This window comes from Cryptomeria japonica, chromosome 3, assembly GCF_030272615.1.
Source record: "Cryptomeria japonica chromosome 3, Sugi_1.0, whole genome shotgun sequence".
Taxonomy (NCBI): domain Eukaryota; kingdom Viridiplantae; phylum Streptophyta; class Pinopsida; order Cupressales; family Cupressaceae; genus Cryptomeria; species Cryptomeria japonica.
The window spans coordinates 959,185,649-959,211,738 of record NC_081407.1 but is presented as its reverse complement, the minus strand read 5'-3'; the positions used below and the strand labels follow the sequence as shown (position 1 = coordinate 959,211,738).

At 35.2% G+C, this 26,090-nt stretch overlaps 1 long non-coding RNA gene across 1 annotated transcript; it reads left to right on the top strand.

Moving 5' to 3' along the window:
- The first annotated feature begins 13,319 nt into the window (after nt 1-13,319).
- Nucleotides 13,320-16,287, top strand: LOC131035607 (uncharacterized). Its single transcript, XR_009103981.2, has 4 exons — nt 13,320-13,611; nt 15,495-15,560; nt 15,693-16,089; nt 16,193-16,287. It is a non-coding gene; the product is annotated as an uncharacterized LOC131035607 (long non-coding RNA).
- Nucleotides 16,288-26,090: the final 9,803 nt, after the last annotated feature.

Here is a 26,090-nt window from a genome sequence, read left to right as displayed (position 1 = left end):
TTTTATGAGTTGTGTGACCTCTGCTTCCTTCTATGAGTTGTGTGACCTCTGCTTCCTTCTATGTTTTTATCAATGGTGAGCCATCACAATTATTTGGTTCTTCAAGGGGTTTGAGGCAACGTGATCCTCTCTCCTTATTTGTTTATCATCATGGTTGAAGGCTTGGGACTTTTCATCAAGTCTCAGGTTGCTCAAGGGGTGATCAGGGGGTGGACTTGGGGTATTGGATTTCCTAAGCTTTCACATCTCTAGTTTGTGGATGATGCAACTCTTATTGGGGTTTCTCCTCTTCAGGAGGTTGAGTCAATTAGGAAGTTGTTGGATGTCTATTTAGCTACTTAAGGGAAGCAGGTGAATGAGCTTAAGTATTCAATCTATTTCTTCAATACCACCGATGCTATCCAAAGGAGAATTGCTAATACTCTAAGGTTCCAAATTGGTTCTCTTCCTTTCATCTATCTGAGTATTCCTATTGTTTTTGGTCGACAACCTAGACCCTTTTGGCAAGGGTTGTTGGATAAGCTACGATGAAAGGTTAACCATCAGAATCATAGGTGGCTTTCTACTTTTGCTTGTGTTACTCTTCTTCAATCTGTGATTCAGGCTCTTTCTATTTACAGGGGTTTTGTTTAGGTTGCTCCAAGGTATTTCCTTAAGGAATTCGATGCTTTGTCTCGTCAATTCCTTTGGAGTGGTAACTTGCACTCTTCTAAATGGAGTTTGGTTAAGTGGGAGCTAGTTTGCCAACCTAAAACTGAGGGTGGCCTTGGTCTTCTCTCAACGGTTTTGAACAATCAGGCTTTGGCGGCAAAATTTTACTCGAAATGGTGTACCAACCGACATCAATTGTGGGCTCGTATCCTTACTTATAAGTATTTGGGTACCATTCATGATTGAAATGTTCCTCGATACCAGCTGGCAGGCAGGGGCTCTATGATTTGGCATACTTTGAAAATTGGGGCACACTTCATAAAAGAGGGTGCTTTTTGGATTTGTCACAAGGGCTCTGAGGCTCTTTTTTGGTTGGATTCTTGGGATGGTAATCTCCCATTATTTAGTTGTTGGGTGGACTTCAGTAGGATATTTTAAGACAATTCAGAACTTTGGGTCTGCTTTTGGCTATAGATGGAGGGGTCCTAGTGAGTGGCCGCCGAGGGGTTCTAAGGAGTCTTGACAAGAGTTGGCCCATATTCTTTCTTCTTGGAACTGTAATTCCTTGGAGGGACCAGATATATTAGCATGGGGTAGTGAGTCATCTGGGAAATATTCAATTGCTTATGGCTATAAGAAGTCGGTTCATGAAATTTATGGTGGTGAAGAGGTGCCTTGGTGGAAATATGTTTGGAATTGTTTTCTTGGCCTAAATATAATTTTTCTTGTGGCTAGTGGTTTAAAATCGATGTCTTACTTGGGATAACTTATGTAAGCGAGGTTTTTGTGGGCCCTCTATGTGTGTTCTTTGTTGTAATAGTGAGGAGATTGTCACCCACCCTTTCTTTCAGTGCTCATTCTCTAGGAGGATTTGACACTATTGGTGGGGAAACTTGGAACCGTACCTATTGGCATGTTGCTTCTTTGGTTGAGTTTTGGGACCGCTTGGGCTAGACACCTGTTGGTACTCCTTTTCTTCAAGTTGCCTCGTCTTTGGGTCCAACTTTTATTATTTGGCACATCTGGTAGGAGAGGAATCAGTAGATTTTCCAAGATGTCAAACTTGTTTCTCAACATGTGTGGTTGAAAATCCTGCATCCTATTCGGGAGACTATCTTGGCAAAATGTGACCTTGCTAGGGGAATGGCTCCTTGGGATATTGGAATGGAGTTGTCAATTGTCTTGCTAAGTGGGCTTCTGTCTTTATGGAGGGGTGATCTATTGAGGATAGGGGACAACTTTCTTTGGAATTGTCTCATCAGTTGAATCATCTTGTTGATCAGGATAAGTCTTTGTAATCTTTTCTTTGTTGGGCTCTTTGCCTTCTTTTGATGTACTTCTTCTGTTTTGAATCATTTTTTACACCCTTTTTATTGCCAGGTGTCTATTAGCTTTATGTAGCAGTATTTTGATGGAAAAATCGATGCAGTTCCACTCTCACGTTCTATTAAGGGTTCTACAGATGCTCCATTGCAAGATTGTTATTTTTGTACATGGCTTTCATACTTTTAGTTTGTTAAAAGCCTTCCTAAGAATGTATGTTGTTCATGTATATTGATGAGAGTTCCCATGTTAAATTGAAGCCTCTTTGAAAATAATATAATGGAACTTGAGGAATTTCCCCCCTTGTAAATATCACACTTTTAAAAATAAATTTATGACCATCATAAATTCATTTTCTAAGTGCCTTTGTAAGTTGAAGCATCAATATTCAATTAAAAATAAGGAACGACGTCTTGAATGCAATCAACTTGCAATCTCTGAATATTTCTTCAAGGACTCATGGAGTAATGTCAGTACAGTTCTTATATGGATTTAATGTGATTTGAAGATACTCAAAGGCCTGTTGGTGTTGGTCATATCCCTGCAAGTATATTTGATATGCATTAGACACAATAAAGATGCATATCAAATGTTTGAAAATTTTGTGGTATGTATAGAAGGAGTGGCTATATACCCAATTTGTATGCATGTTTACTCGCTAGCTATTTTTCCCTGGAACAAAATCAGTGTAAAATTATTTGCAATAAACTTGTTAATCTAATTTTATTTAGCATCTAACATAGATTTAATCAAAACGACAATCTAAAAAATATGCAATCATCATGGTAAAAAATAATGAACACAAACACATGTTAGTTGAGTCAATGGTTTAATTGTCTATCAGATTTATGTAGTAGTATTATGATGGTAAAATCTATCCAGTTCCATTCTCACGTTGTAATAAGGGGGTTGTACTGCAGCCTCTTGAGATGCTCCATTGCAAGACTGTTATGTACATTTGATTTTTGTTCATGGCTTTACGAATGAGATCTTTTTCTGAGAGTTCCATTACGCATATACTTATATATCAGCATCTATTTTGCTTGCTCGGTGAAAAAACCCATCAGCCCCACCAACGAAATTTTAAGGCGATAGTTTAAGACCATATTATATAAACCAAATTTTAAGGCAATAGTTTAAGATTTTAGGCTGTAAATTATTTATTATAATTTTTTTTTTAATGAGAATGAATTTTTATAATTGATTAAGATTTAATTATGGTTATATTAATGTTAGCATAAAATGTACAAATTGGTAAGTTTTATTTATTATTTATTATTTTAAAAATTGTTATAATTTAGTGGAGAGTGGGGGAAGTGTACAACGTGATAGCGACGTGTAAGTCAATCGCAGCCGTTTATTGCAAAATCGACGGTGTAAAACGCGCGACTAGCACGTGTGTTAATCAATCCGATGCGGTTTGGGAGCCAAAATAGACACGTCTGTAATGGCCGAAGTAATTGGTCACGGCTATTCTGGCTCCAAAACGGACCTTTCATACAACGTGATAGCGATGTGTTAGCCAATCGCAGTCGTTTATTGAAAAATCGACGGTCAATCCGTACTACCATCTTGGAACCAGAATAGACGTGTCCGAGGGTGGTGTCATATCCATCACTAGCAACCTCCAAGTTGGATCGTGTAGGTGTGGAGAAATAGGAACTAGCAGTTGCAGGAGAAGTGCCTGCAACAGGTCGCCAATAGGCGAGGCTCAAATTGGGGAGGAATTTACAAACTACGGAGTGAAAAAGAGTGTTAAATTTAAAATGAGGAAAGAGAATGCAGAAGTGGAGATGACATTGAATATTATAGTGAGTCAAATTGAACTATGCACAGAATTTTGGAACATTATTGTTGGCGATTATTTGAATTGTATTTTGTAAATCTTTACAAGAAGGTGTCAACTATATTTTGAAGCACTTATGATGAGGGAAGCATCTAATATGTAATCATCAAGAAGAAGTTGATGATATGTGAAGATTACATCCTGTAGGGGGAGGAGACAAAATGAAGTGAGCCAAAGTGTGCAAAAAATTATTTTATAGTGTGTGGAAGAGATAGTGTGAAGTGAGTACGGTGGAGAAATATTCAAGTTAAAGGTAGAAGATTTGTTTGGAGTGTAAAGGAAAACAATATACGGGGTAAATTATTGAAAGTACGAAGTGCAAAGAGAGAGGAAAGGTTGGTGTTACCTTTCATTTGTCTGGTTTTAATTGTGTGAATGTAAGAAATCGTTATTATCAGAGTCTGCATCATTCTCTATTGTGTGTTCTTGTTCTATTCCATAAATATGCCAATGTGAGCAACCATCCATGTACAATAGCTTCCAATTTGCAATGATGTGTTTTGTTGATGCACCTATATCTACAGGAATATGACGAAAGGGTTTGTACAAGAGCAACTCACTCCAACAATAGGATTCAAAGTTGTCATCATCCTCATTTGGAGAGGTTTTAAATTGTGGGTAGATATTGACAATTGCTTGTTTTTGCAGTTTTTTCCATTTATGCTTCTTACGCTGGCTATTGTATGAAAATTGTTGTGTTGGCTGTATCAGTGAGACTTTTTCCAATTCAATAGGCCTTTCCATATAAGCAGAAATATAAGATTTGCAAAGTTCGGCATTGTCATTTTGATTAGTAATACGATGGAGGACCTTCCTACTAACATTAACGTGGATAAAATGGTGGCTACAACTGATCAATGGTAGCTTTTGCAACATATGTAAATTTTCCTGTGTGCTAATGTCCCGATCAACAACTATCCCCGTCATGAATTTTTGGTATGCTAGCAAGATGGTATCTTGAGTATTAGTTGTAGCAACTATTTTTTTTAGCATATCAACATAGCCTTCTGATTTTTGTTCTGTTTTTGAAGCATATTTGGAGATATATTGCAAAACAGGCATTCTGGAACAAAAAGGCTGGCAATCAACATTTACACGCCATATTGCTAGCATAATTGGGCTATGAATATTTAAACGACTGTCATTTTTTGCTGGTTGATAACATGGCTTGCGGTCAGTATCAATAATCAACGTTGAAAAATCTTGCTTGGGCCAAGGGGCCCTATATCGACAATGGAGGGTTGGGCCTTTTTTTTTAAGAAAGTATGAGTAGAGCATTTTGTATGCCGTTGAACAACATTGACCAGTTCCTCATAATCAGAGATAGGGCTAGTAGACAGAATTTTGTTTGTATCAGCCATGCATGGATCAAATAGTGAAGTACTGTGGAGTCTATTGTCTCGGGCAAGTTGGCTACGAGGATTCCATGTTGTAACATACCTATCAAAAAAGGACATAGCTAATTGGACATCATCATAGTTAGACCAGTCTATATTGTCCATATCAGGTGCATTCGGCAACCACAGAAAGCCATGTATATGTGTGGAGCAGCGATGTTGCCATTCATATTTGTACCAGTGGTCTTTTGATTGCAAAACTTTGTCAATAATCTCCTCATGGAATATTGTGAATCTAAAATGCAAGAACAACGCTATAACATGTGGATTGTGGACAATGTTTTCTATAAATTTTTTATTTATGGATTGGAATTCTAAAGAGGAGTTGGCTAGAAATAATTTATGTAGTTCTGGCCATATTGTATCGGCTGCACTCAATGTGAAGAACAATGTAGGTGATCCCAATTGGTGTACCATTGATGTGAGGTCCTTGCGTGATCTATTCCAAAAAGCTCTAGTGCCTCGTAGCGAAGCCGCAAAACGCATTAACTGGTTTGGTAATTGATCAGAAGGTGTAGCCTATAACTGTTCAGGCAAGGCTTGCAATGTAGTTGGGAAGAAGTCTTCTAAGCTGGTCCGTAGGAAAACTGAAGCTGACTGTTGGGAACAGTGTCTCATTATTAGATTGTAAAGATAATATCTGAACCTAACATGTTGTCCAAGTCTTTGGTCATGATATCTTATCAAGTGCAAAGCATATTCATGCAAGTGAACATGTTTTGTCCGTGGTTGGAGTGGCAGTGCAGATCCATTTGGGAACAATGTTGGGAAAGCCATAGCGAACAAGCCTTCAGTGTTGTATTCATTAATGGGTGAGCAACTTATTTCAGGCCAAGTTGCAACATTTCAATCATCCTTATCTAGGTGCAATATCTTTTTAATGGCATCTAGTTCAGGGGTTGAACATGACAACTTTGGAATGAATGATGATGTGGTCTGTAATTCAACTTCATCATCATTATAGAATGACTCTTGTGTTGGGGAAGGAGGCTGTAGATCAATGCAATTTGGAAGGGCATGCAAAAAAATAGATATATCGGTAGATGTTTATGGCAATAATTCAGCAGCTGCAATGTCAATGATAACATCACTATAGTAGTGGTCATGTTGAATTTTTGAAATGTCTTGTGGGAAATTAATGGTGTGTCCTATATATTTGTACTGACCACCCCTGGCATGGCTAACTTGCAAAACAGGAGCAATCCTTTCTATAAGCATTTCTTCTACTTGTGAAAGTCATTTTAAAACTATGGGTTGTTCGCCAGTATCCATATTGTTTGCAATAGAGAATCGGTGAACACCCTTTTCGTTGTAGCATCTTGAGCAAATGACGTCAGGTTGAGTTAATTTGACATGCATACCAACATACTTTTCTTTCCAGATTGTACATATGTGTAGATTTGACAAGCTATCTTTTCTTGTTCTGAAAGAAGCCAATGCATTTGTAAATTCAGAAGATCTGAAATGGTCTAAGATTGGTATTGTTGTAGCAATAAAAGTTACATTTGTCTACTGATCAATTGGAAAAGGTTGCCTGTAGGGTTGTTCATATTGTGCGACTGACTGGGCGAGCACAGTTGAATGTGGCAGGAGCATATCTGAAGGATGGGTTGCAGATGAGCTTGACAATATTTGAGGTATGGGAATACCACTAGACTGGGTTGCAACCAGATTTGGCAATGGTTGCAAAGTATTGGAATCCATGTTTTGATTAAGGCGTTTGTATTGCAACTTTATAGAAATTTCTCTCTATGTTTTGCATAGTAAAGCCTATTTTGTTCTTTCTTTCTAGCTTTTTTGAAATCAGATATTTGTGTAGCAGGCTCTTTGGAAATCTGAGAGAAATACAAGAATGGTGGTGTGTTAGAATGAGAAGTATTAAAGGGGAAAAAACAAGTGGAGGGCTATTGAGTGTGAGGCACATTTGGTTGCAAGTGTATTTGCGATGCAAGAATATGAAATGAAGTGAAGAGTCCTCAATTGGTAGAACCCCAATTCCCTTCCAATGGTTCTCCACCCTCCTCCGTCAATTGAAGATGAAGGGAATTCTATTTTATGGATGGCCTAATGATAAGGGGCGCACCTCGATCAAGTGCATTTGTGCAAGGGTGTATACGGGTGTGGTTGCATACTTATATGTATAGAAATGGTATGCAAGGGTGCATTTAAATGGCGCAGTGCATTTATGCAAGGGTACATATAAATGTGGTTGTTTGGATGAATGCAAGGAAATATGTACATACTTATTTATGTATATAGACATATATGTAGTTCAAAATTGTTTATAGTTAGATGTGTACATATGTAAATACATAGACAGAGGATTATATATATTTATATGCGCATACACACATGCATATATTCCTACATAGATATATATAGATAAATAGGTAAATAGTCAGATATATGTAGTTTAGAATAGTATATACTTACATATGTGCATATGTAGATAGATAAATATGTTAACATATATATGTATATGTATATGTATATATACTAACATGCATGTGTGTGTGTGTGTGTGCACGCGCAGAGTTAGATGCATATGTATAAAGATTTATTTCAAGAAGGTAGCATATATGCAATTTAGAATGCCAATCTAATGTCGTTTGACGGGCAGGTCATGAGAACAACCATTATAAAGGAACAACATTAATTTAACAAAGGACATTGCAGAATACAGGTAGCATGGCTATTATTATGGACAGAAGACAAATACATTAATGCCTTAGTTAAGAAAAAAAATGAAAGAATCATATAAAGGTGGGAAAGAAGGATATAGAGTAACAAATGTTTGAAAAGAGTAACTAATCTAAGATATAGATTAACAAAGTTAAATAACAAGAAAAGGAAAAAAAATTGGCGAAAACATATAGCTTAGACGTTGATTCCTTAAGCAAATGTAAATATGAAGTACAAAATCTATTGGGCACGCAAAGAATACCAACAACCTATGGGAGGGCGTAAGGTCTTGTTACAACCAATAAGTTGAAAAGAGATGATAGCAAACATAGATGTGGACAACCATGTTTTTAATTTCTGGTTTTTTCCGAAAATCCTATATGTCTGCACTAAATTAGTAATTCACTATTTCATAGGCAAGTTAATTTTTGAAGAAGTGATTACAATATAACAAAGTTATAATTGAGTAATTTGCAACCATTCTTGTTTTTTATTTGGCAAGATTCTATCACAATGCAATAAAGTTGTAGTTCACAAGTTGCTTTAAATTCTAACCCAATGTGAAATAACACAGATGCAATTTCAGAACGTAGATGAAAGAATACAAGTAGAATGTAAATGTGCATGAACAATCATTGCAAAGATAAACTTGTTGGACCATAATTGGAGGGGTGAATTTGAGTCTCGTAAATTCGTGTAAGAACCTTTTAGTGGAAGACTTATTCTAGTAAAAAGAGGCCTTTGTGAGGTGAAAGTTGCATGAAAATAATACTTACCATTATGGTTGACCAAGTAAAACAAAGACGAAGGAAAAATAGTAATTGTAGGAAGCATTTTAGACAATGGGGAAATTGGATTAATGGTAGTTAATCCTATCACGGCCTCTTCCATTCAAAAGTCCTATCAACGATTCTGGTAACATATAATCTAACAAAGCTTTACAATATAGAAGACTTGTGAACTATGCTGGCAAGGTAGAATATAACAAAAGTGTATTATGGCAGAAATATGTTGTTCAAAAAGCATGAAAGACAGTGAAGACGCTTCAATCGGTTGTGACATTCTTCTATTGCGGCATTCTTCTATTTGTATCTCAATTCTTCTGTTTGTTGTGCCTTGTGTTGTCTACTTGGGGATGATGCAAAGCATTGAGATCTCATTTGGTCTCTTCCATGTTGACTCAAAAGACACACATTCTCTTCTTCCAATGTGCTTGTGCTTCCACTACCTTTGGGGGATGAGGTTAATTTAATACAAATATTCAGGATATACATTAATATTAATAAGAGCATACTGACCCCGAAGTTAGTGGAGCCCTTATGTGCTTTATGTTTTATGACCATTATCCTTTGATTTGCCCTTTCTTGCGGGCATATCATTGTGGTAATTTGGTTGTCTTTGGATTCATGCTACCTTAAATAAATCGCTACCTATCAAGCATGTGCAATCATTTTGACGTGGGGGCATACACTCTGCTCAATGTTTCACTTTATGCACATACCATAACGTATTTCAATACTCAAGTTACTTTGGAAACTAAGCCTTTTTCTTTGTAATTTTGTATTCTTCTTTTTTTCATGACTCAAGTGAACCTTAGCAGGCTAGCAGTCATGATTCTCTCTCTTTTCTCTAATTTCCCTTTTATCTTGATATTGAAGTAGTAAGACCCGAAAGACCCTTGGGGGCTTAGTGTGTCTTGTCTCTTTGATGCCTTGATGAAAGTTTTCAATGCAAACCTTTGTACTTTACTATGAGTATGCTTAGTCTCATACTCTCGTAGAAGTGGGGGCTAAATGTAGTATCCTAAATTGTACTCGCCACTACAATTTTATCCTCACTTAGGACTCACTTTCATGTTCATCCTCTAAATCTTGATTGAATCTCTGATTCCACTCACAGTAGTCATCGAACTAAACTTTTCAATTGTCTATGCTTTCCTCCCCCTTAATCTTGGGACCTTGATGTCCAGGATCAGCGCCATGGCCCTCTCAAAAAGGGCCCATTTTGGGGCCTCATAATAGTCACTCAATTTGAATGGGAACCTAGATCCCGTGTTGTCCTGTGTCAAAAATTTAATTAATTTTTTACTAGCAAGTATAAAAGAAGGTCTACCCCTCTCATTTTAAACCTAATGAACAAATTGAAGATCTCAATTACACTCTAGAAAATTCAAGTGAGCAAGCAATTAGTCATCTATAAATCATTGGAGTAGAAGTAAAGTAAATATTCAAGCATTAGAGATGAAATTCATGTTCTATGTTTTATGAAGACTATCTACATGAAACCCTAATTCCCTGTGAAGGCCAAAAAAAAATCATTAAAGGTACATCATTAGTGTTACATTCATCTTTAGTCTTTACCTCAAAAAGAAAGCTTTTCATTACACTACTTCATTTACATTCCAATTCTATTTCATGGTTAATTCCAAAACTGAGGTTTGACCCAACGAAAACCCCTTTTCCCAAATATTTTCTCTTTTTCACTGTGTGTAGGAACAGGTACAAAGTTGCATTTTAGACGATCAACAATATTCACAAAGACAAACAAGTTCCCCTTTTGATGGAAAAAATTTCAGAGGACCAAGGGGTCCACCACCATGGTCCTGAAAATTCAGGTTGATTTTTTGGGAACAAATCCAAACCTTCATCTAGTGCTCAAATCCAATTTTGTGGCTCCATTTGACAATTGACACTCACTATTTATGCATAATTGCTTCAATAATCCACCATTATATCCTAATCTTTAATTAATTTGAATTCAATTCAATTCAAGGGAAAGAAGAGCCCCATTTAGGAGGCGTGGAATTAGATCAGAATCTAGCTCTATTATGCTTAGATCTATCTATTTTCTATCTATCCCTAATGTGATGGTAATTAATCAAAACATTATTGATCATACTACATCCCTTGATGAAACCCTAATTTTTCACCATTATGAATTTCATTTTATTTATATACTTTAGCTTGCATATGCATGAAGTTTCATATGACTACTAAATTCAAGGCTAAATGTAGCATCATAAATTATGCTAAATAATGACGCAAGACCAATTTCATACTCTATTTGGCACATTCCTTGGTTTCCACTCCCCTAGTGCATTTTAGGACCATTGCTAGCCTCAAGCCTAAACCTCAACTCAAGCAATATTCTATGATTAGCTCTAGAAGACTTTACCAATGACCGTAATCCTATGGATTTTACCAAATTCCTGAGATAGGAACATGTTTAATATATTAGGCCCATTCTCTTGTATCTTTCCTTTGAACAAGCCAATAGGCATGGATCCCATCACCCAAAACTAGTTTCTTTCCTATTTGGCATGGAATTCTGAGACACGATGTGTGTCAACCTTTATTTGTGTTATGTGTTTTTGGTTTTGATAATTGATCATTCTGTATCATTTTTTTAAATCAAAAATTGACCTTTTGAATCATATACAAACACGAAATTTAGCACTTGAAAGTATCTAATGATTTGAATTCTAAGGGGAAAATCTACCAAAATAAAGACGTAGCTCCTCAAATCTAAAAGTGTTCTTGATCTACATACAATTTATATTGTTGTAACTAGCACTTTTGAAGTTATAATGGAAGCTCTTTGAATGTTGACGAATGACTTGGAACTATGCGATCACTTATTTGCCATGAGGGATAAGTTTAATGAAAAACAATAAAAATATTTTTTTGGAAACCTAAATTATTTTATTCTCCTATAAAAAAATAAAAAGTAAGTAATATTTCCCTTACTTACCCAATATAATAATTGGATCACTAACTTGCCACAAGACATAAATTTAGTGGAAAATTATAGAAACAATGCTTTGAATTTTGAAACTAATGATTCACTCTTAAAATAAAATAGTATTTCTCTTACATACCCTTCTTAACAATTCCTTGAAAATTGAAACTATATTCCTTTTTAAATTAAAATAATATTTCTATTGGTAATCAAGCTTAACTATTTGATGGCTTATTGAGAAAAATCATGTCAAATTTTTTAAACTTTTTAAACATTTATTATCTATACCTACCCACTATCTACTTTGAGTAATTTCCATTTAAAATATTCTAATTTTCCTTGCCTACCAAAGATAAACATTAGATCACTAATTTTCCATGGTGCATAAGTTTAGTGGAAAATTATGGAAACAAATATTTGGAAATTGAAACTATTGATTTTCTTTTAAAATAAAATAAAATAATATTTCTCTTACCTTCATTATGGCTTATTCCAAAATTATTAATCTATTTAATTATTTATTATCTCTACCTAACCTCTATCTACTCTCAGTAATTTCCTTTTAAATTATTTAGTTCCCTTATCTACCCAAGATAACTATTGGATCATTGTTTTGCCACGGGGCAAATTTTAGTTAAAATTTGTAAAAACAACCTTTTGAAAATAGAAACTATTGATTGATTTTTGAAATAAAATAATATTTCTCTTACCTACCCTACTTAACCATTAGATTACATATTAAAAAAAATCATACTAAAATTACTAATTTTCCAAGGGACATAAGTTTAGTGGAAAATGATAAAACCAACTTTTTGAAAATTGACATTGTTGAATGGCTCCAAATGAGACCACCAAGGATCAAGTTTTGAGCCTATGGAAAGCACTGACAAGGTATATAAGTTAAAAAATAAATAATTTAAATATTTAAAATTAATTTTTTTTTTTAAAGAAAAAAAAATCACAATTCTTATTGGTAAAGAAACAATTGAATAATAATGAGTTAAGAAAAATTGAGTGCAATAATACAACAAGTTCTAATAAGTTACCAAGGAACAATTGAATAACAATGACTTAAGGAAATTTGAGTGCAATAATACAACAAGTACTAATAAGTTACCTTCATACACTATAATTCCAATATTACCTTTATCCAATCCTAAGGGTTGACATTGGAGATACAAATAAGTGATACCAAAATTACCCTTAATAACCATCCAATTATTAATTTGCCACACTGCATAAGTTTAGTGGAAAATTATAGAAACAATTTTTTGATAATTGAAACTATTGATTTGATTTTAAAATAATAATAATATTTCTTTTGCGTACTCTTCCTCAATATTAGATGACATATTTGGAAAAAATAATACTAAAATTACCCTTACCTACCCAAGATAGCCATTGGATCACTATTTTGCCTAGAGGCATAAGCTTAGTGGAATATTATAGTAACAACTTTTTGAAAATTGAAACTATTAATTCACTTTTAAAATAAAATAATATTTTTCATACCTACCCTTTTAACAATTGGATGGCTTTTTGGAAAAAAACTGTATTAAAACTCATTGCATTTTAAAACTTGCAGTCTAACTCATGCTCATGCATATGCAAAAAGTGCTACCCTTAGTTGTCCTTGGTGACAAAAAGGGTGCCATTTTGTTATCAGCAACTTGTAATATATTTGTAAAATGTTTTGAGTGTTAAAATAAAACAAAAGTATTTTGTTGGAAGTAAATTAAAACTCTTTCAAAAGTTTTTCTCCGGCTGAGTTTATCAAACCCTAATACATCCACCGCCATGAGTTTCACTCTAGCAGTTACAGGGCAAAATATTGTCAGATTCTGGTTATGGGTTTTTGGTATGACAATCCGCAAGGTTAAACGAGTCGAATGGTGGTCTTAGTTGCCGATTTCAATGGGATTTTGTGCAGATATTTAGGATTTCATTCTCCGGTACATCTCTTCAAAAGAACAGGTAATATTGTTTCAAAATACTCTCGTTCTTGCAGTTTTCAGGGACATATCTGAGATTATTTGAATTATAAATGATAAATAATTCAAAGATTAGTTGGTTTCTTTGAAACTTTTCAACGTTCTGTTATTTCTGAAAATTTCAATTAAAAAAAAAAAAGATTTTACAGCTGCAAGGTTTTATGTTTTTTAATGAAATCGTTTTTGTTGATTTCGTTACAAAGAGGATAATTTCTTTTCTTTACAAAGAACAGGTTAGTCGATTGATTAAACCCTAACCCAGTGTGGGTAACCATATACGAGGGTTACTCTTGAAGACACTCTTTGATCATGTTCTGAAGAACACATTGAAATTATATAAGCTTTTGGAAACAAGACTTTTATGAAAAAAACACAGAGAGAGAGATAGAGAGACTTGAATAAGAAAATTAGTAAAAAGAAGATTGACAGACATTTTGTTTTTCATAGTGTTCTGGACTATTACTCTGTTTTGCATAGTACTTGATGCCACTGAGTTTGGAGTTATTATTATTATCCAGAGATTGAGTGTACTCTCTCTGATTGTGTTTAAAATTTTAAAATCTCTCTGATTGTGTTTAAAATTTAAAAATATCATTCTCTGTCTGCTATACAGAGATATGAAGGACATTGTTGCAATTTTTTTAGTGGGAATCAGATTGAGATATTATTATACTCGCTCCAACCATTGATAGTTTTGTGACTGCAGAACATAGTGCAGTCATAAAGGTACCAGTGATTGTAGCTTGAGTTGGCAATTTTTGATGTTGTATAAGGAAGAGGGGTTGGTGCTCCTTGAGGCCTTGTGGCTTCTAAATTTTGTGTACTGAGTTGGTGTGAAATAATACAAGGAATCTTTTATCGAGTGGTTTTTCTACCCCAAGAGGGTTTTCCACCCATGAAAATTATGGTGTTATGTGTCCAATCTTGTCTCATTTTGTTTCACATGCTCTGATACTTTAGATCTTTTATTATTTTTTCTTTCTCTCTCTACTGTGTACAAATCATTTTTAGATGTTGCGTGTTTTGTGAAAAGTGGCAAAATCATCTTGTTTTCAGAAATCTTAAATCAAAGATTATCTGTCTATCATTTGAATGGTCATTTTACATACTTTGTTAACAGTGTTGTTTTTACAATGTTTTGTCATATTTGGGTAAACTTACAACTCATGTGTTTAATGTCATCCACCTGTTGCTAATCAAGATAGCCCTTTTCAAAAAAAAAAATTGAGTCAAAATTGTGACACTCTGATTCACCCCCCCCCTCTCAGAGTGTCTCCACTTCCAACAAAAAGGAGCATAAGAGAAAGATGGGTTTTGAAAGGATTTTTCGATAGATGTTTTTAAGTTGATCTCTTCTACATTTTGATAAAAGAGGTTTATTATCTCATAAATTTGCAGGTCAGTAAATAACTCTTCAAAATGAGTTCTTTTCCTTCTTTTTAGACTTTATAATCATAATCTTTCATTTCCTTATTTTTGGCTTTACAATGATAGTCTTTTATTTTCCCCCTTTTTTTGGCTTATTATGTGAAATTAGGTTTTGTTTGTTTTATATGCAAACAAAAAATTCTAAACAAATAATCTAATACATAGATAATTTGAGATTTTCACTGTTTGAGAGATTGTTGAGAGAGATCTGAAATATTGAATGAACAGTATATACAATAGCACTCAAAAAATATTTTATCAATTCATAAATATACTAAATTTTTTCACCATTAAAGAATCATGTAATCATAAGAAATGATAACAAATTTTAAATCTAAATTTAATTTTATATTAGATCTCACCAATAATCTATCTTTATGTACATTTCAACCATTGTATTCTCCAGCTCATCCTTGTTTCTACTCATCGTGCTTCCAGATCCTTCATGCAATCGTTTGACAAGGTTTAGCAGCAGAAAATAAATGGAGAACAAAGAAGGACCAAGTATCCATAATAGATCTATAAATTTATATGTTTTTATGAATTTTATTAGATTCATATTATATTGAATCCCGTTCATCTATTTGTATTTTTTTTAATCTTGTAATGCATTGATTCATATTGAATGTCATCCAGGAAAGAAAAAGGATGCAAGAAGATCGTGGTGATTCTGTATACTGCAAAAAGACTTAAAAGCTGGGAAAACTAATTGGAAAAAGAAAAGGATGCAAGAATATCGTGATTCTGTATACTGCAAAAGACTCAAAAGCTGGGAAAACTAATTGGATGATGCATCAATACCATCTTGGTACTGAGAAGGCTGAAAAGGAAGGCGCGTTCGTTGTGTCAAAAGTATAACCCCACTTCCTTCTCGTCTTCATCTGTACCAAGATGATACTCATGCATCACCCAGTTAGTTTTCTCTGTATATAAAAGCATTGAGAGCATGTGTGCTTCCTGACCATCGTTGAAGAGGATGGGTGTTTCCATTGGATCAAGATCAAATAAGTTGGATGACAAGATTTCTGCAAAGGTAAATCATCAAATTCCTTTGAACAATTTTTTTCACTGGATTATAAAATCATTGCATTATAAAATCTATTTATAATAATATAGATTTGTCTATTCGTGTGCAGAAAGAAGAAGTGGACAGAAAGAAGAAGTGGAGAGAACCTTGGAGTTATTTCATCTACATCTTGATAAAGGAGGTTAATTATATATAGAACAAGAAACAACCATCATTCTTTATATTAGGTTTTTAAGAGAGAACAACAATAATAATATGTGTAGGTAAAATGTCATTACCCTTTCTAAATGCATAACAACTCTAATGTTGTATTAAGGGTTCTACAGATGCTCCATTGCAAGACACTACTACTTTTAGTTTGTGAAAAGCCTTCCCAAGAATTTATGTTGTTGTATATTGATGAGAGTGCCCACGTTAAATTGAAACCTCTTTGCAAACAATATAATGGAACCTGAGGAATTCCCCCTTCTAAACATAAATCTATTACCATCATAAATTGATTATGTAAGTGCATTTGTAAGTTGAAACATCAATATTCAGTTACAAGTAAGGAATGACGTCTTGAATGCAATCAACTTGCACTTTCTGAATATTTCTTCAAGAACTCATGGAGTAATGCCAGTACAGTTCTTAGATGGAAGTAATGTGAGTACAGTTCTTAGATGGAAGTAATGTGATTTGAAGATACTGAGGCCTGTTAGTGTTGGTCATATCCCTGCATGCATATTTGATATGTATTAGGTAATAGACACAATAAAGATGTATATCAGATGATTGAAAATTTTGTGGTATGTCTAGAAATGACTGAGGAGGGGCTATATACCCGATTTGTATGTATGTTTACCCACTGTATTCATGATTTTAATACATAGTCTCAACAACATTCACTCTTTAGCTATCAATTTATTTTCTCACAGCTCTATTGATATTCATGTCTCTCTTTTTACTAAAGCATGTATTGTAATAATGTGATGCTGCCAAAAAGGTTGCCCACTTGAAAATGCTCTTGGACCATTTGGGAAATGCCCCTTGTATGGTGGCATGGCATGAGTGTTGTTAGATTATTCTACTTCCCATGACCGCTCTCTGTCTCGTGACCACTCTCTACCTCGGGGCCGATGGTGCGGTTGCAACTCCTCTGCTCCTCGCTCACAACTCCCATGGGCACAGTTTTCTCACCACTAGTCCTGTAGTGGTAGTGACTTCAATCAGTGTTGCTCAGCCTCTACGCCATGTCGTGGATCTGCTTCCGGGTGGGGTACAAGGGGTGTTGATTTTCTTGCTGCTGGTGGTTCTAGTTGGTCGAATACCAGCAGAGATTTTACCTGGCTTGGCTCTTCCAAAGGGTTCTCCTGGCTTGCTTTGGCCATTTCTCTGACCAGGAAGGAGAAGGAGAATGAAGAGAGGACAACTGAAGAAGGGTGGTTCCTCTCGGACAACAACCCTGACCCTGCTTCAATGTATGGGATCCTAAGGATGATCGTGATCCACCTCCATTTTCTATTCTTATTTCTTTAGTGGCTTATCAGTTTTTATTTATTTGTTTCTAATTTCAGGGGTTGCCTGTGTTTTTTTTATGTTTTAGTGCTATGTCTGGGTGCTACCCATATGACTCCTAAGGGGTGATCTCACATCTCCCTTTTTTTTTTTGCGGATAGTGTATTATTAAATAATTTTATTAGAGATGCCTATTCATCAAAAACAAAAAAAGCTGTCAAATTTTTGAGCCAATTAAATTTAAGGAAAAAAATTCTACAATTTAGAAACTTAAAAATCACAATTCTTATTGGTTAAGAAAAACTGATTGCAATAGTGCTAGTCTAACGGAAATATAATAAGTTAGCTTCATACAATATAATTTATGCATAACTTTAACATTGAAGATATGAATAAGTTATACCAAAATTACCCTTACCCACCCAAGATATGAATAAGTTACCTTCAAACACTATAATTTATCCATAACCTTTAACATTGGTGCATCTTAAGGGCTAAGGGCTAGATAGCAATTTCCCCCAAGATAACCATGAGATCACTAATTTTCCATGGGGCATAAGTTTAGTGGAAAATTATAGAAACAACACTTCGAAAATGGAAACTATTGATTGACTTTAAAATTAAAATAATATTTCTCTTACCTACTCTTCCTCACCATTAGACGACATATTAAGAAAAAACCATACTAAAATTAACCTTACCTACCCAAGATAACATCTTATCACTAATTGCCACAGGGCATAAGTTTAGTGGAAAATTATATTAACAATTTTTGGAAAATTGAAACTATTAATTCACTTTTAAAATAAAATAATATTTCTCTTACCTACCCTTCTTAACCATTAGATGGATTTTTGGGAAAAACAATATTAAAATTATCCTTACCTATCCAAGATAACCATCAGATAATTGATTTGCCACAAAGGCATAAGTTTAGTGGAAAATTATAGAAATGACTTTTTGAAAATTGAAACTATTGATTCACTTTTAAAATTAAAAAAAAAAATTCTTTTACTCACCCTTCCTAACCATTTGATGACTTTTTGGAAAAAAATATGGCAAAATTAACCTTAATTATGCAAGATAACCATAGGATCACTAATTTGCCACCTGGCATAAGTTTAGTGGAAAATTATAGAAACAACTTAAATTTGAAAATTGAAACTATTTATTGATTTTGAAAGTAAAATAATTTTTCACTTACCTACCTTTCTTAACCATTGGATGACTTTTTGGAAAAAAAATTGTACCAAGATTATTAAACTATTTATTCATTAATTACCTCTACCTATCCACTATCCACTTTGGGTGATTTCCATTTAACCATTCACCTATTTATTTTGCTCCATACATCCAATTTCTCTAATGTGTCATTTGTCTCCTTTTCTTTTCTATATCATCTTATTGATATGGGCATATTATTTTTAGTTTCTATATGGCCTACAATCTTTCATTCTTCGAAATGACCTTCTACACTTTAATTTGCTGTAATTTTCCCAACACGGAAGGAGAAGAGGAGAAGAAGAGAAAGATGGGTTTTCTAAGAATTCTTCCCTAGATATTTTGAAGTTGAGAATGGAAATTATTTCCTCTGCATTTATATAGAAGAGGTTTATCGATTCATAAATTTGCAAGTCAGTAAATAGTTCTTTGAATTCTTTGAATTCTAAGTTAATTTCCTCCCTTTTACGTTTTACAATCATAATATTTTATTTCCTTCTTTTTGGCTTTACAATGATAGTCTTTCATTTTCCCCTTTTTGGCTTACTATGTGGCATTAGGTTTTGTTTTTGTTGTTTTGTATGCAAACAAAAAATCTAATATTACATAGATAAATTAGGTTTTAACTCTTGATTATTTGATAAAGGATAGCTAAGAAACATCTTAAATATTGAATGAAAAATATATACAATAAAATTCAAAAAGTCCATCCATTTTAATTTTTTTATCCTATTCATATTAACTCTTGATTATTTTATCTGATTTATATTGTATTGAAGCCAGTCCATCCATTTATATTTTTTTATCCTAGAATTATTATAATTCTTATACTCTACTTTTAATTTTCCCATGCATGAATTCTTATTGAATCCCATATCCTTAATGGAAAATAGGAAACAAAAAGGATGCAAGAAGATTGTGGTTCTGTATACTATTGCAAAGAGCTCAAAAGCCCAGAAAATCGATTGGATGATGCATCGGTACCATCTGGTTGAAGGGGAGGGATGTTTGTTGTTAATAAAATATCTTTTATCCTTCCTTTTCATCTTCATCAGATGCATCACCCAGTTAGTTTTCTAGGTAGATGAAAGCATTTAGAGAATGTGTGTTTCCCATAGTCATTGAAGAGGATGGGATTTTCCATTGGATCACGATCATATGATTTCTATAAAGGTCAATCTTCTAATTCGTTTTAACAATTTTTAAATCATTTTCTTAGTAGATTTGAAAATCACCGCATTATAAAACCTATTTATACTAACTTATATAGCTTTGTCTATTCATGTGCAGAAATAAGTGGGGAGAACCTTGGAGTTATTTCATCTTATATAACAAGAAACGACGTCATTCTTTATATTAGGTTTTTAAAGAGAGGATGACAATAATAATATTTGTAATTGAAAGATTAGCCTTTCTAAATGCATTAACAACTGCTACTGTGTAGTAGTGATCATTGTCTTATTTTACAATGATGGCTGAAATAATACCATGGATCTCTACTAATGAATTAGTAGAGAAAAGAAGTGGATAAGAAATTTTATCAACTTTTTTTAAAAGATCAAGAAACTTTATTAGATTTCTGATTTTTAATAATAGAGAATAATATTATATTATTTTTATTTGCAAAAGTAGCTTTTGTCATATTTGGTGATCCATGATTTATTTTACTATGATCTCATTAAATAAGTAACAGGTAATGTCGCTCTACAAGTTTTGGATTTTCAATGGAGATAGTAAAATGTTCTTCTAATTCCTCTCGAAGAGATAGTTAGAGCTTTAAATTGGGTTTTCCTTGAACAAAGATTGATCCGATCTTTTGACATCATATTTAACTAATAACTGAAATTTGAGAACACAACGTACTTCAATTAATTGTAAAGTTGAAATTTTGAGAACATGGTTATGGCAGGGAAAAAAAAGGGATGGCTTTTTTCTATATTTTTGAATCGGGGATGTTTCAAATGGTTAGACTGGAACTGCATGGTAAAGTTTGAGAATAGCTTTATAGATATTTAATTTTCCGCAAGAATGTTCGTTCAGTCAATGGTTTAAGTGTCTATCAGCTTTGATTCATTAAAAAACGCGAATGGAGAGTGCGAAGGTCGTCTTTGCGGGCTAGGGTTTTACCCCAGCCTGCATGTTCGTTTTCTGCCAGTGTGGTGTGCTCGGAGAGTGTTTGGGTGCTGTGATTTGGCGTGGGTTTCTTCTGTGTTGTGGAGTTTCTGTAGGGGATGGATTTGTGCCAGTTAAACCTCGTTCTAAAGGCAGGAGGCAAAAGCAGTCTCTCAAGCATAGGCAGAATGAGTAGGATTTTAATCATTTTGAGGTTTTGGGATTGGAGGAAGGCATTCCAATGGAAGTATCTTCTACAGCAGTGGGCTTGGGAAGGACTGAGGGGGTGGATGGTTATGTCCCGACTTCTCAGGCACCCCAGTTACCTCTAGAAATTTCTCTTGGTCAGTAGACACACAAATCTGATGATTCTAGTATCTTGCAGGATGATGTGGTTTTGGCAGACTTGGCCAAAAAGGTTTCGAAATCTAGCAAGAGCAAAGGTTCTTCTCAACCTTTGGGTTTGCTTCAGCAGCCTCATAAGAGGAGTGCATTGGAAACCCCTAAAGGAGGTCGTAAAACAGATCAGTAGAAGTTTCATTCAGTTGGGGATTTGTTAGTGGAGTTTGGGTTGGTGAAGACTACTGACTCCCACTTTCCACATTCTCTTAAATGATTATTCTTTCTCGGAATGTGCGGGGATTGAATAGCTCCTCCCATCAAAAAGCTATTCGTGATTTGGTGGGTGTTCATTTTCCAGATATATTTTGTATTCAAAAGACTAAGCTTTATGTTGATCTTATGTTTCAGTAAGCTTCAACAATGTGGTGTTACGGCCAGTTATGGCTAGTGTCAGTGTATTGATTCTTCAAGTTGTTCAGGCAGATTAGCTCTCTTTTGGGATTCGCGTAAGGTTACTCCTCTTTGGTGGCTCTCTAGTCAATTTTCTCTTTCCTTGGTTGCCTCTAGTTTGGAGTCCAGTGACATTTTTCTGGTTACTAATGTCTATGCTCCCATTGATATTTGAGTTAAATCCTAGTTGTGGTCTCATCTTAGGCATATTCGGTCTGGTACTCATTTCCTACCTTGGGTTCTTGCTGGTGAATTTAACTCTATCCTGAGCTTAGCTGAGAAGAGGGGCGGATAGGCCAGATTGGATCCTTCCTCCATTCTCTTTCAGGATAATGTAGATTTTCTGGGCCTAGTTGATGTCAAGCCCTTTAATGGCATCTTTACTTGGACCCATCAGCAGTGTGGAGCAGATACTATTTCTGAGAGACTATACATATTTTGGGTCTCTTTCTTTTGGGTAGGGGATAGGGTGTTGTCTAGCTCAAAGATCCTAGGCTGGCAGGGTTCTGATCATTGGCCAATTAAGTTTTCTATTGGGTTTTTTTGTGGTCATCGAAATACTCCATTCAAGTTCCAACTAATGTGGCTCCGAGAGGCTTCTCTCCATGATCTCATGGCTCGTTGGTGGCATGATGGGGTACCTGCCTATGGTACATCTATGTATACTTTTGTTAAGGAGTTGCAATTTGTGAGATATCAACTAAAGAAATGGAGCAGGGTGTGTTCTATCTTGAAGGAAAAGAGGTTCTCAGGAGTGCGTTGATGCTTTTACTTGGCATATTCATGAATTTGGTTTAACTGAAGTTTTGGGATCTGCTGAGTCTCGGGCCTTGAAGGATTTGGAAGAGTGGGAGCTTCAAGAGGAGATCTTTTGGAAGCCAAAAGATCGAAATGATTGGCTTCAAGCATGTGACCATAATAATACTTTTTTCCATTAATTTGTCCAGGCTTGTCGCTAGAGGAGCGTGATATCCTCCCTAATCAATTCAGTTGGCATTCAGTTGACCTCCCTTCCGGCTATATCATGTGAGGCATATCAATTTTATTCAGCCCTTTTCTTAGATGATGTGCCCCCTGCTTCTATGGAGGAGAACCAAATCTTGGCTTGTATCCCCTCCTTGGTCACTAATATGATGAATGAGTCTCTCATGCATCCAGTGACTTTGTCAGAACTTGAAGAGGTTGTTTTTGGTATGGCTAAAGGCACTGCTCCGGGCCTAGATGGTTTTCCTATTGATTTTTTTCAAGATTTTTGGGACATCATCAATTTGGATTTGTTAGCAGCTATCCAAGAATCTCATAGTAGCAAGCAAATGCTTCGGAACTTGAATTCTAACATCCTGGTTCTTATTCCTAAAAAGGAGGGTGCCAATCAACTTGAGTTCTTTAGACACATTGCTGTCCGCAATGTTGTGTATAAAATTATCACTAAATTGATTGCTGAAAGACTAAAAATTTGGCTTCCTTCATTAATCTCTGATGAGCAAGGGGGTTTTGTGGTTGGCAGACAAATTTTCAATGGGGTTGTTATTTCTTCTAAAGCCATTCATTCTGTGGCAACATCTAGGGAAAGGTCTATGTTTATCAAATTGAACATGGCTAAAGCTTATGATAGGGTTAGATGGAGCTTTTTGTGTCAAATTCTCTTGGCCTTTGACTTCAATTTGTAGTGGGTTAGTTGGATTATGAGTTGTGTGACCTCTGCTTCCTTCTATGTTTTTATCAATGGTGAGCCATCACAATTATTTGGTTCTTCAAGGGGTTTGAGGCAAGGTGATCCTCTCTCCTTATTTGTTTATCATCATGGTTGAAGGCTTGGGACTTTTCATCAAGTCTCAGGTTGCTCAAGGGGTGATCAGGGGGTGGACTTGGGGTATTGGATTTCCTAAGCTTTCACATCTCCAGTTTGTGGATGATGCAACTCTTATTGGGCTTTCTCCTCTTCAGGAGGTTGAGTCAATTAGGAAGTTGATGGATGTCTATTTAGCTACTTCAGGGAAGCACGTGAATGAGCTTAAGTATTCAATCTATTTCTTCAATACCCCCGATGCTATCCAAAGGAGAATTGCTAATACTCTAAGGTTCCAAATTGGTTCTCTTCCTTTCATGTATTTGAGTATTCCTATTGTTTTTGGTCGACAACCTAGACCCTTTTGGCAAGGGTTGTTGGATAAGCTGCGATGAAAGGTTAACCATCAAAATCATAGGTGGCTTTCTACTTTTACTTGTGTTCCTCCTCTTCAATCTGTGATTCAGGCTCTTTCTATTTACAGGGGTTTTGTTTAGGTTCCTCCAAGGTATTTCCTTAAGGAATTCGATGCTTTGTCTCATCAATTCCTTTGGAGTGGTAACTTGCACTCTTCTAAATGGAGTTTGGTTAAGTGGAAGCTAGTTTGCCAACCTAAAACTGAGGGAGGCCTTGGTCTTCTCTCAACGGTTTTGAACAATCAGGCTTTGGCGGCAAAATTTAACTCGAGGTGGTGTACCAACCGACATCAATTGTGGGCTCATATCCTTACTTATAAGTATTTGGGTACCATTCATGATTGAAATGTTCCTCGATACTGGCAGGCAGGCAGGGGCTCTATGATTTGGCATACTTTGAAAATTGGGGCACACTTCATAAAAGAGGGTGTTTTTTGGATTTGTCACAAGGGCTCTGAGGCTCTTTTTTGGTTGGATTCTTGGGATGGTAATCCTACCATTATTTATATGTATTCTCATTTATAGCCTCTTTATGATAGTTTTGTAGTTGTTGGGTGGACTTCAGTAGGATATTTGAAGACAATTCAGAACTTTGGGTCTGCTTTTGGCTATAGATGGAGGGGTCCTAGTGAGTGGCCACCGAGGGGTTCTACGGAGTCTTGACAAGAGTTGGCCCATATTCTTTCTTCTTGGAACTGTAATTCCTTGGAGGGACCAGATATATTAGCATGGGGTAGTGAGTCATCTGGGAAATATTCAATTGCTTATGGCTATAAGAAGTCGGTTCATGAAATTTATGGTGGTGAAGAGGTGCCTTGGTGGAAATATGTTTGGAATTGTTTTCTTGGCCTAAATATAATTTTTCTTGTGGCTAGTGGTTTAAAATCGATGTCTTACTTGGGATAACTTATGTAAGCGAGGTTTTTGTGGGCCCTCTATGTGTGTTCTTTGTTGTAATAGTGAGGAGATTGTCACCCACCTTTTCTTTCAGTGCTCATTCTCTAGGAGGATTTGACACTATTGGTGGGGAAACTTGGAACCGTACCTATTGGCATGTTGCTTCTTTGGTTGAGTTTTGGGACCGCTTGGGCTAGACACCTGTTGGTACTGCTTTTCTTCAAGTTGCCTCATCTTTGGGTCCAACTTTTATTATTTGGCACATCTGGTAGGAGAGGAATCAGTAGATTTTCCAAGATGTCAAACTTGTTTCTCAACATGTGTGGTTGAAAATCCTGCATCCTGTTCGGGAGACTGTCTTCGCAAAATGTGACCTTGCTAGGGGAATCGCTCCTTGGGATATTGGAATGGAGTTGTCAATTGTCTTGCTAAGTGGGCTTCTGTCTTTATGGAGGGGTGATCTATTGAGGATAGGCGACAACTTTCTTTGGAATTGTCTCATCAGTTGGATCATCTTGTTGATCAGGATAAGTCTTTGTAATCTTTTCTTTGTTGGGCTCTTTGCCTTCTTTTGATGTACTTCTTCTGTTTTGAATCATTTTTTACACCCTTTTTATTGCCAAGTGTCTATTAGCTTTATGTAGCAGTATTTTGATGGAAAAATCCATGCAGTTCCACTCTCACGTTCTATTAAGGGTTCTACAGATGCTCCATTGCAAGATTGTTATTTTTGTACATGGCTTTCATACTTTTAGTTTGTTAAAAGCCTTCCTAAGAATGTATGTTGTTCATGTATATTGATGAGAGTTCCCATGTTAAATTGAAGCCTCTTTGAAAATAATATAATGGAACTTGAGGAATTTCCCCCCTTTTAAATATCACACTTTTAAAAATAAATTTATGACCATCATAAATTCATTTTCTAAGTGCCTTTGTAAGTTGAAGCATCAATATTCAATTAAAAATAAGGAACGACGTCTTGAATGCAATCAACTTGCAATCTCTGAATATTTCTTCAAGGACTCATGGAGTAATGTCAGTACAGTTCTTATATGGATTTAATGTGATTTGAAGATACTCAAAGGCCTGTTGGTGTTGGTCATATCCCTGCAAGTATATTTGATATGCATTAGACACAATAAAGATGCATATCAAATGTTTGAAAATTTTGTGGTATGTATAGAAGGAGTGGCTATATACCCAATTTGTATGCATGTTTACTCTCTAGCTATTTTTCCCTGGAACAAAATCAGTGTAAAATTATTTGCAATAAACTTGTTAAT